This window comes from Mytilus edulis, chromosome 11 (assembly GCF_963676685.1).
Source record: "Mytilus edulis chromosome 11, xbMytEdul2.2, whole genome shotgun sequence".
Classification (NCBI taxonomy): Eukaryota; Metazoa; Mollusca; class Bivalvia; order Mytilida; family Mytilidae; genus Mytilus; species Mytilus edulis.
Window position 1 is genome coordinate 37,239,909 of NC_092354.1, and position 11,684 is coordinate 37,251,592.

The 11,684-nt window shown below is 36.0% G+C and overlaps 1 long non-coding RNA gene across 1 annotated transcript; it reads left to right on the forward strand.

Annotated features, from left to right (window-relative positions):
• The first annotated feature begins 1,356 nt into the window (after window positions 1-1,356).
• LOC139494826 (uncharacterized) lies at window positions 1,357-2,123 on the forward strand. The gene is made up of 2 exons (XR_011657173.1): window positions 1,357-1,460; window positions 2,036-2,123. It is a non-coding gene; the product is annotated as an uncharacterized lncRNA (long non-coding RNA).
• The last annotated feature ends 9,561 nt before the right edge of the window (window positions 2,124-11,684 follow it).

Here is an 11,684-nt window from a genome sequence, read left to right on the forward strand (position 1 = left end):
AGCCAAAACAAGTACAAAGTTGAATAGCATTGAGGATCCAAAATTCCAAAAAGTTGTGCCAAATACGGCTAAGTTAATCTATGCCTGGGATAAGAAAATCCTTAGTTTTTCAAAAATTCAAAGAAATATATAAAAATGACCACATTATTGATATTCATGTCGTTGACTACTGGGCTGGTGATACCCTCGGGTGATTGACCCAGTGGTGTAAATAGTTCTCAAAGGTACCAGAATTACAATCCAGTACGCCAGACGTGGTTGCATTTAATGAAACTGTGGCAATTTCTTATTAAAGGGAAATCAAACTATTCATACTACTAATAATAATTCATTGAAATTTTGCATGTGGACAGATCTTACTTATTACAATATTTTAGGCGAAAAAAAGTTTGGGGTCACTTATGTTGTTTTTGAGAAATGACGTCATCAAAAAATAAAGAATTGCGTTATACCGTAACATAGAAATAGCTCTATAAAATGCTAATAGAAGGCAAAATTATTAAAAACCGATGTTAAACTGGTTTAACTAACACAGTTATTTTTAACTTTTACCTTATACACATTTATTAGGGCCCCGCCTTTAGGCGGATAGCCCTATAGTGATCAGTCTGTCCGTCCGTCCGTCCGTAACACTTTCGTGTCCGCTCCATATCTAGAGAACCATTATGATTTCATACTTAATACTTAACATGATTATAAACCAACACCAGAGGGTGTGTCATGTTGTATGTACAACTTCCTAGGTCAAAGGTCAAGGTTTAAAACTTTGGTTTCAGTTGACAACCCCGTGTCCTGTGGTGAAGATCGTGTCCGCTCCATATCTAGATAACCATTATGATTTCAAAGTTTATACTTGACATCCATTTTAACAACCATCAGAGGGCGTGTCATGATGTATGTACAACTTCCTAGGTCAAAGGTCAAGGTCAAAAACTTTGGTTTCCAGTTGACAACCCGGTGTCCTGTGGTGAAGATCGTGTCCGCTCCATATCTAGATAACCGTTATGATTTCAAAGTTTATACTTGACATCCATTTTAACAACCATCAGAGGGCGTGTCATGATGTATGTACAACTTCCTAGGTCAAAGGTCAACGTCAAAAAAACTTTGGTTTCAGTTGACAACCCTATGTCCTGTGGTGAAGATTGTGTCCGCTCTATATCTTGAGAACCGTTATGATTTCAAATATTATACTTGACATCCATTTTAACCAACACCAGAGGGTGTGTCATGATGTACGTACCACTTCCTAGGTCAAAGGTATGTCTGTCTATATATATATACAACTCGTCTAAACATCAACCCAACAATGTTAGATATATATACAGATTTTATCAATGTCAATTCTTGTAGAGTCTTACATGAAGAACTACCCTTCAGCAAGGACGGCCGACATTGAAGAACTGATTGGGGAAACCCTAAAGCATGCTCCCTCAAAACCAGGACGAACACGCTATAAGGTAAGAATGCTCTTATTTCCCCCGTATAGTGCGATCTATCTTGGATTATTTCCCAAAATTATTATTGTTTATATTCTATTTTGGTTCTTTTTTTTTTTTAACTCAGTACGAAATTGTAATTATAGATATATAAATAAATTTGATGTATTTACTGTCTTCTGATTGAAAATAAAGATAATTATTTTAACCAATGTTATCAATTTTTATGGCGATACGTTGTATATTCATACGCAAACATCTGTATACGTTGTTATTCGTATTAATATATATATCTTTGAGCCTTATTTTTGATAGACATTTATTTATAATGAATGGCAATAATTTATTTTGAATTTATTGAACCATAAAATTAATTTTGTTGACTCTTCAAATTTAACATAATCCGCTTCGCATGATCATGATAGTCTTTTTGGACAATAAAGGGTATAAACATTAAGTTAAACTGAATATATAATCATGTGTTTTTCGAGGAGATTTGGAAAGCCACGTCTTACACACAGCTACATCTAGTATTTATTTGCAATAATGTTAGACCTAGAACAATAATAATTTAAGTGTTCGTATTGTCATTGCAGGAACCAATTGCTAAGAGGGCAGCAGATCAAGAAATACAACTACCAGGGACCCAGGACAACATTGAGAATAAACAAAGTTAACAATCAATTCTTCACTTTTTGATATACAGGCATTATTTACTTTTCATAAAACTTTTTTTTATAAAACTTTCATGGGTTGGTATTTAGCAAAGCAGATATTATAATCAGAACGTTAACATGCTAAATGAGAAATGTATACTAATACATGTATACACTAGATGAAATAAATTAAATATAAAAAAGAAGATGTGGTATGATTGCCAATGAGACTCCCCACTAGAGACCAAACGACACAGAAATTAACTATAGAGACCCCTGTACGGCCCTCAACAATGGGAAAATTCCAGATCATATAGGCAGCAATTAAAGATGGGTTAATATAAAATCATAATAGATAACAGGACTAAATTTAGTATATACGCCAGACGCGCGTTTCAAAGAGACAGGAGCAACATCCCCCTATAGAGTGACATAAATGATAAATGAATTTTATTTTTACAAACACTTTCAACAAATGCATTCGAATAGGCAGCGACCAAGCTATGGATGGCTGTAGGATTCCTTTCTGTTAAATCACAATTACTGAAACAGTGATTCGATTGAAACTACAAAAAAAGGTGATGATGATGTCGAATATACGAGTTCCTTCACAGAATAACACCAACATGTATCATCTAGAGGTCACCTCATGGTCTCAAGCACAGTTGATACTATGTATGTATATATATATATATATATATGATCATTTTTGGGCCAATTATATAGCATAATATAAAAGTGCAAGTATATTACGTCGACATAATGTGTCGTGATATTACCGTTGTTGTAATGTCAGGGATAACGTTGTAGAAACGTAATTTTATGTCACCACAACGTTAATGTATGATGTTGTAATAACGTGATATAAACGTTGTAATGTCAGGGATAACGTTGTAGAAACGTTATTTTACGTCACCAAAACGTTAATGTATGACGTTGTGACAACGTCGACATAACGTGATATAAACGTTGTTGTAATGTTAGGAATAACGTTGTAGAAACGTAATTTTACGTCAGCACAACGTTAATGTACGACGTTGTTACAACGTCAAGAAAACCATACACTTTTACGTAAAAACAACGTAATAACCTGACGTCAATGCGACGAAAACATGACATTGTCACGACGTAATTATGACGTTACATTGTTAGCTGAGGTATTATCATCTGTAATTAAAGAGATATCTATGTTATTATTGAAATATTGATAATAATACAAATCTATAATTAAAGCCGTGACGTGATCGTAAACATATATTACAGTGATAACAAATTTTTGGCAGAGGAAGGGTTATAAAATATCATTGACTACCGAGATCAGTATCCCTGTCTGCGGCATTAGGAGTATTGTCTGCAATTAGAGATATATTTGTGTTATTATTGAAATACTGATGATTTGTACAAATACAAAGGACAAGCGGTGACATGTTGTCAATAGCGACGACAGACTACTGTCAACAATCGAGACTTGTATTGAAATGTGTTGGTCTATAGTTGAAAGAAGGATGTTGGAACATGTGATCGCATACATATAATACATTGATAACACCTTCTGTGGAGGATTGCCTTCAGAGGTCCTACGCCAAATTGGGAAGCTCTTTTATAAAGGACTCTTCCCAGTTACTCGATCCCCGACTGAAGATTTATGAACATCAAAATGGTGCGCCGTTTTTCTTACAGACATTTCCCCCCATTTTACATTTTCTAAAGATAAATATCTTCGTACTGGAGATTTTGATCAATATTTTCTCACCTCTTGAATGTTTTATCATGATTATCGTCCAATTGAAACGTAAATCCTTTTTTCAGTAAATTCCTCTATACTGCTGTGTTTGATGAAACATTTGGTACGTATTTGGCTTTATACGTCAAGCCTTAACAAATATGTATTTCCGGTAATCCTAGATTGTGCCCCCGGCCCTAACATTTTTAAGGCATCGGCAAAACAAAATCCGGAATTTCCGCAGTTTCCGTCACCTTAGCATTTTAATGTATTTAAAACCGGCGTGGAGGCCAACGCCGATGCGAGTTCAGTATTTGCAATAAAAATTGCGAAATGTCCGCACTAAAAACCTACTGAAATGTTGGAGCATCGATGGACTTTGATGGAAGTTTTAGAGGAATAACACGGAGAGTCTATAAAAATTGAGTGCATTTTGAACGGTACCAGTGAGAAAGTTTACCAAGTAACACCAAATAAGAGAGTCGGCGACATTAAATACATTACAATGCATTTAGATTTCCAATGCACTTAAAGTGAAATCGACCAGGCCATCAATTTATTGAACCAGGCAGCTATCGTCGCTACAATTGATTGATTGTTGGTTGCTTAACGTCCAGTTCCAAATATTTCATGCATATTCAGGATGAGAACAAGTTCACAATCAATACAATAGGAATGTCTCGTCATAATAGAGGCCATTTGGGATAATGGTCTTTGAAATTTGGACAGCCACTGGAAAATAAGTGTAAATTGGATAGGGACAGACATCTTGCCTTGCAACTGGCCAGCTACGGGCCATCAAAGAGTTGTAGCAAGGGTTTTTAAAGTGCAAAGAGCATGGCACTCTCTTTACACGAGACATTGGATTTAACGTCCCCATCCTGAAAGCTTAATACATCCCGCACAGCAACACGGACGCCCCACTTCGGCAAGCGTTTTATTTCCGTTCGGGAGAAGACCAAGTGACCATATTTTACCCCCAGTAATGACGAGGCACTTGCGGGAGCATGCATTTGGGGATCATGTGTCCCCAATATTCGAGTCGAGTTTTGGAAGAGAGGTAATGCACAACCAGGGTTTCCATCAGTTCAGGGGCCATATGGTTATCCTGTTGGCCAGGTGGCTCACTGGCCAAGAAAACATAACCTACACAGAGTTTGTCTCCTGGTTGCAACAGAGAGCAGCCATTCCCAGATGTTGCAAGATCCAGGGCGTGGACATGCCTCCCATGAGAGCAGTTTGTATGGATATGAACTGGCAGAACATTGTCTACTGTCTTCATCCCATCACCAGCCCAGTAGTCGTCTTATATTGGAGGGTACCTTAGCCCAGCACACCGAGCTTGCGTCGCTCTAGACGAATACCAAGGTAACAATGGTCCCGCTTATGACCTTTTATGTCAGGCGAATTCCAGATTCTGCCAGATGGCAGAGCCCGTCGTGGCTCAGTCCACAACCAGGATGCCAGTGACGGAGACAAGCTCTAGCTCTGTGGATGTCACACCAGTGACACAGTCATTGCCCAAGAGGGAAGAGGAAGAGAGGGTCACTCCACCAGTGGAGGAGCCAGTAGCCGTGGCAACCAAGCCAGATGAATCCTTGGTGGTTCTAGTGTTTCACAACACTAGAAAGTTGGTTGCGGTAACATCTGTCGCTAGTGCTGTGGCCCAGGCTAGGGATGTGTTCGACCTGGAAGACCAGGAGGTCGTGCTCACCTACCTGGGAGTTGAGCTGACCAGATAAGTAAGGATGGAGTTGCTGCGAGCCATGGCAGAACTCAGCGTCACACGTAAATGAGCCATAAAGGAATGACGTGGATGAAATTCTGGACTCTAACTTTTGGTTGTACTCCCCAGGATTTGAAAACCAGGCCAGTGTATAAATTGTAAAATAGTAGATTAGTGTTGGACATTTTTAAATATCGCCATATTGAAGAACGGTATTGGTGTAAACATTGTTTTTATGGCCATGGTTTTCACATTTTGTTCCATGCTGGAACTGGTGCTTAATTTTTAAGGGGGATTTAGTAGAAAAGCAGGTAGTTCAGATTAATTGGAAATTCAAGGGGAGCTGAATGAACTGACAGAAATAGAGAGATCTTTGTAATTTTTTTATTATTTGTAGTAGATTAGTTTTTGTGTTTTTAAGAAATATGACAATTCTGAGTTGTAGCTCCGAGTAACGGACATGGAGAATTTTTTTTTTATTGTCTTAGGCAAATAGTTCAGTGATTTATTTTTAAAAAAATAAAATTTAAATAGAGACCCAATAGCCAGGGAACAGGGGGGTGGATTTTAGAAATAACCCATTCGTTGGTTAGGTAAATTAACTTAGTATTTTGAATTTAAGGCATAAGGGGCGTCTTCAGTTGTCAGGCCTTTGTCGGAACTTATAGTTCCTCCTTTTTAAGTGGAGGGGGTGTTGTATCTTTACCCTAAGCCCCGGGTTCTCCCTATTAGGAGTAGACAACTGATACCATTCTCCCTGCCAGGAGTAGACGATGGACACCAATGAGCCTCTGGTTGGATACAGCGGATGTCAGAGCCTGTGCACGCCTGCAGCGCCCTCTTGATCTTATGGTCAACTATACGTTAGACGTAATAACGAAGACACAGTAAACAACGCCCGAGTTATAGGTAATTACATAATACTTAAGCCTAAGTCCTTCTTATATGTATTAAGTCCATTATAGGTAATTACATAATACTTAAGCCTAAGTCCTTCTTATATGTATTAAGTCCATTATAGGTAATTACATAATACTTAAGCCTAAGTCCTTCTTATATGTATTAAGTCCATTATAGGTAATTACATAATACTTAAGCCCAAGTCCTTCTTATATGTATTAAGTCCATTATAGGTAATTACATAATACTTAAGCCTAAGTCCTTCTTATATGTATTAAGTCCATTATAGGTAATTACATGATACTTAAGCCTAAGTCCTTCTTATATGTATTAAGTCCAGGTCGGGTCCTTTCAAGGGAAATAGTCTTTCCCCAAGACGAACAGCACATTATTAATCCCGACATTCAAAAATTCGAAATAACAATTCCTGTAACCAGAAATGGTCATACCAGAAATCCCAGGGTCTCATTAAAGGTCCTATCCCCCCTCTACACATAGCCAGCAAACTTAAGAAATGCATTGCAATTCATATAATTTTTCAGATTCTTGAAACAACAGAAGAATTAAAGGAATATAGTGTTGACTTAGTCAAAGGTTTTAAAGAGCCAGAAGTAAGAACAATTGGTGAGGGAAAACTGTTGGAAATAGGTACTAGGCTAACTATTTCTAATGTACAGATCAAAAAGGTATGTTTAATCTTGAAATATCAAATATTCAATTAAAATGTTTGTGGGAGGGTAGCAAGGAACTTTCAAATATCCTTACAACCAAGAACCATTTCGTAGATTATTTCGAATAATGGTAATGCATCCATACTGAAACTAGAGGCTCTAAAGAGCATGTGTCACTCATCTTGGTATATGTGCTGTTAATAATTTGCTGCCCCTGAATTGAAATTTCAAGGAAATTTTGCTGGTTTGGTTATTATCATGAATATTATTATATATACAGATAAATTGTATACAGCAATAATGTTCAGCAAAGTAAGATTTACAAATAAGTCAACATGACCAAAATGGCCCACAATCATCATCTAGTGAAAAAAAATGTGTCTGTTGACTCGGCCAACCAACCGAAATGTCTGCCATGGCTAAAAATAAAACAGGGGTAAAATGCAGCTTTTGTCTTAAAAAAACAAAGCATTTACAGCAAGTCAGTCAAGAGGTGAAATTGCTTATCAGGTAAAGATCTATCTGACCTGGAATTTTCAGATGAATCCGATAACCGGTTGTTAGGTTTTTAGGAGGAAATTTTGCCGTTTTTTCGTTATTATCTTGATTATTATTATGGATATCCATCTTAGTTGGCCAGGTCACCGGACACATTTTTTTAAACAAAATGCCCAATTGGTAAAATTTGACCCAGTAGTTTCAGAGGAGATTTTTGTAAGAACGGACGCTAGACGAAGATGGACACCATGTGATGAGAGAAGCTAAACTAAAAACAAATACACCTATTATTATTGAGAATTACCCACTGGGGTCGGTGTTTACATTTGAGTCTAGAAGTAAAATTGGTTATATGTTTTATGCAGAATACCTAGTAGTTCAGTAAACGAAAATATATAAAGTCAAGAAAATGTAGGAATATTTATTTCATCTTATCTCCCCTTTTCTCAATTGTTGCACATTCCATTAAATATGTAGTAAAATTTACAAAATAATTAATTGATATAAGAACTGCCGCAAATATTGTTAACCATTTATATTAAAGTTTCTGCTCTCTAAATTAAATTACAAAAACATGGTTTAATATGAATTTTGACGCCCACGAAACTTTTTATAACGCCGGAAAAGGAAAGGTACACAAATTCCGCATCCAAGTTTCTTTTTCATCATCTGAATGTTTTATTGGAATTATTTGAAAAGATAAACAAAATGATTGTACAAAAATTGAAAAGTGCAGGTGCTTATCCTCATAGAAGCTAATATTTTTAAATATGTAACGATTCAAAAAAGCCTCAACTATTAGAAAAGTGCTGCCACTGTTAAAGATTGACAATGCATATAAAAATACTTCAGATGAAGCCTATTAGGTACTGTTAGATACAATTTTCAATTACGAAAAACAAGGCAAGTGGCAGCATTTTCCTTTAAATATAGTTCAGATCATTTGCATTGGTTGTTCATATAGTATCGAAAGATATCATCTTGCACCTGCACTTTGCATTGGTTGTTCATACATTTTTAATATTGATGGAAGATATGTTAAGAACTTGGTGTCACGTGACTACTTTCACTTTAAGAAATTTTAAAATTGGTTTCAATTGATTTGATTATTATTGTACATTGATAAACAGAAAGATTGATTGATTGTTGGTTGCTTAACGTCCAGTGGCAAATATTTCATGCATATTCAGGACGAGAACAAGTTCACAATAAATACAATAGGTAGGTCTGGTCATAAAAGAGGCAATTCGGGATGATGGTCGGGGAAATTTGAACTGCCACTGGAAAATGAGGGTATATTGGATAGGGACCGATATTTTGCATTGTAACAGGCCACCTACGGACCCCTCAAAGAGTTGTTGCAAGGGTTCTTAACGTGCAAAAAGCGTGGCACTCTCTTTACACGAGACATCGGATTTAACGCCAAACGGACGCCCCACTTCGGCAAGCGTTTTACTGCCAGTCGGGAGAAGACGAAGTGATAATATTTCTATACACCAGTCACCCTTGGGGGATTAACAGAAAGAAAAATAACCGTCTAAATTGTTGAAACGGTTAATATTAAATTCACATGTTTATGGATGCAATATTATAGTTGTTTTTTTACCAAAAAGTGCCTTAGTACCGCGGAGAATGAAAAATGAAGCTCCTGATTTGGCATAGAGGGGTTTTTGTTAACATTCGAGTCTTTGATAAGAATGTTTTGAAGATAACAAAATTATTGGGAATAATACTATTGTACAAAAAAGATTGTTATCGTTTATCTATCTTTTGGCGTCTTTAAGCATTTCAACAATCATGGCTGTTTCCACAGATTTTGCTGAGCAACACGTATTTTTACGACAGTTGTGTTTTGTTGGTAACCGTTTTTTTTCGATTTTGCAACATCCTATTTTCTACATCTTTATATCTAGCACTGTAGCTAACCTTTTTTTCCAATCTTTCTCCCAATCACTGAAGCTGTTCCTACAAACAGTTTTCAATTAAATATTCTTTTTATGTTACTGGATTTGATAAATCACATGTCACAACACTATCATGCCAAAAAAAATCGAGCCCCTCAAATATTATTGCTATTTACACATGATTGTACCTTTTTTCATAAAAATAATTGATCGCAAGAGTAATTATGTATTTTGTAACCCTATTCATTTTTATACGCCCGTTTATTATTTTTTGCTGGTAGGAAATATGCATTCAAAATATTCTTTCGAACCATTTTTTTACAACAAACATCAACATATCTGGCGTATATACAACATTTAGTTATCTATGATAAGTTTATTTTCATACACTTTTACAATTAGGCTATGGCCTATTAAAAAACTAAACCTGGGACTTTTAGCAAATACCATACTGAGGACAGATAAATAAAAAAAAAAAACAGAGAGAATGAAGAAGACTAGACTGATAAAAGAGTTCACCAGAATTGGTGGAAAGTTACAAACACATGATAAAGAACATGTGGAGTGTCTTTTTATTTTTAAAAACAAAAACTTCAAACAGGTTTAAAAATGTGGGCTTTGGAGATGCGTGTGACAATTTTGAGAATGGCTTGCAATACCAAACATATTTCCAAACGCCTTAAATTTTTATTTTTAAAAACAAAAACTTCAAACAGGTTTAAAAATGTGGGCTTTGGAGATGCGTGTGACAATTTTGAGAATGGCTTGCAATACCAAACATATTTCCAAACGCCTTAAATGTACTTTTCCGGAACAGAGTTACTTTCCAAACACAAATGAAGTAGACAAAGAAATTGAACAGCTGACACCAAATAAGTATTCATTTGGGTTTATTGCCACACAACATCTAGCAGTAGCAACACGAATTTCTGTGACTTGCAGAAGAAAAGAATCAATGCAATGGAAATAAATGATTCAGAAACAGTAAACATTAAAAGATCAGACCTTTCACAAGTATTGGAAGAGTAAATTAGTACAAAGTAAATAATATGTAGCAGCATTGAACGGAAGCTTGAATTTCATTAAGATTCTATAATTTTTATAACCAGTGTGTACATTTTTGATATTATCTTTCTTTGTATAAAGTATGATATGCTAATGTTATTTTGTAATATTTACAGAAAAAGTGAATTGTTTAGCCAGAAGGCCAGAGGAAGAGGAGCGAGGGAGACAACAATTCAAAGAGCAAGTTTATGGGACCTCTTTATCATAAAGAAAATTGATAATATAAATTATAAAAAAGAAGATGTGGTATGATTGCCAATGAGACAATTGTCCAACAGAGACCAAAATGACAGACATTAACAACTTCAGGTCACTGTACGGTCTTCAACAATGAGCAAAGCCTATACCACATAGTCAGCCTTTAAAGTCACTGTAATGACAATGGAAAACAATTCAAACGAGAAAACCAACAGCCCTAATTAGATTAAAATACTGAACGAAAAACATAAATGTAACACACAAAAGTACGAAGTTGAAGAGCTTTGAGGACCAAAATTCCTAAAAGTGTTGCCAAATACAGCCCAGGTAATATATGCCTGATGTAGAAGAGCCTTAGTATTTCTATAAACGTGTAAATTTATAACTATAACCATCAGTGACGCTCGAATCCAAAAAAGTACAAAGTTGAAGAGCTTATGTTGCCTATTACATAGAACGTCATCCTAAAAATAAAAATAAAAAACGAAATTGCGGCGGGGTTAAACATGTTTATTAGATCTCAAACCTCCCCCTATATGTCTAGCCAATGTAGAAGAGTAAACGCATAACAATATGTGATTCAATCTGGTTAAGGGCCAACCTGACCAGAATCGTACTTTTAAGTTATTTATCATAAATAATCTGATGTCGGATATAGATTTCAGACTGCTCCAAGAACAACGACGGATCAAACATCGTTGCAAATGTCAACCATGACCGACGAAAAAAGGGTTCAGAATTTTTAAAGTCAAATTATGGGCCGGTTACCAGGAAGATGTGGTCACCATCATGTAACGGTTTACAACGTATCCCCTCAGTTCCATGGTGGTGGAACTGTGGCAAGGGGTGGTTCAATTCAATGCCACTCTGGACACCTGCATAAATGTACATATTTAGCATGATC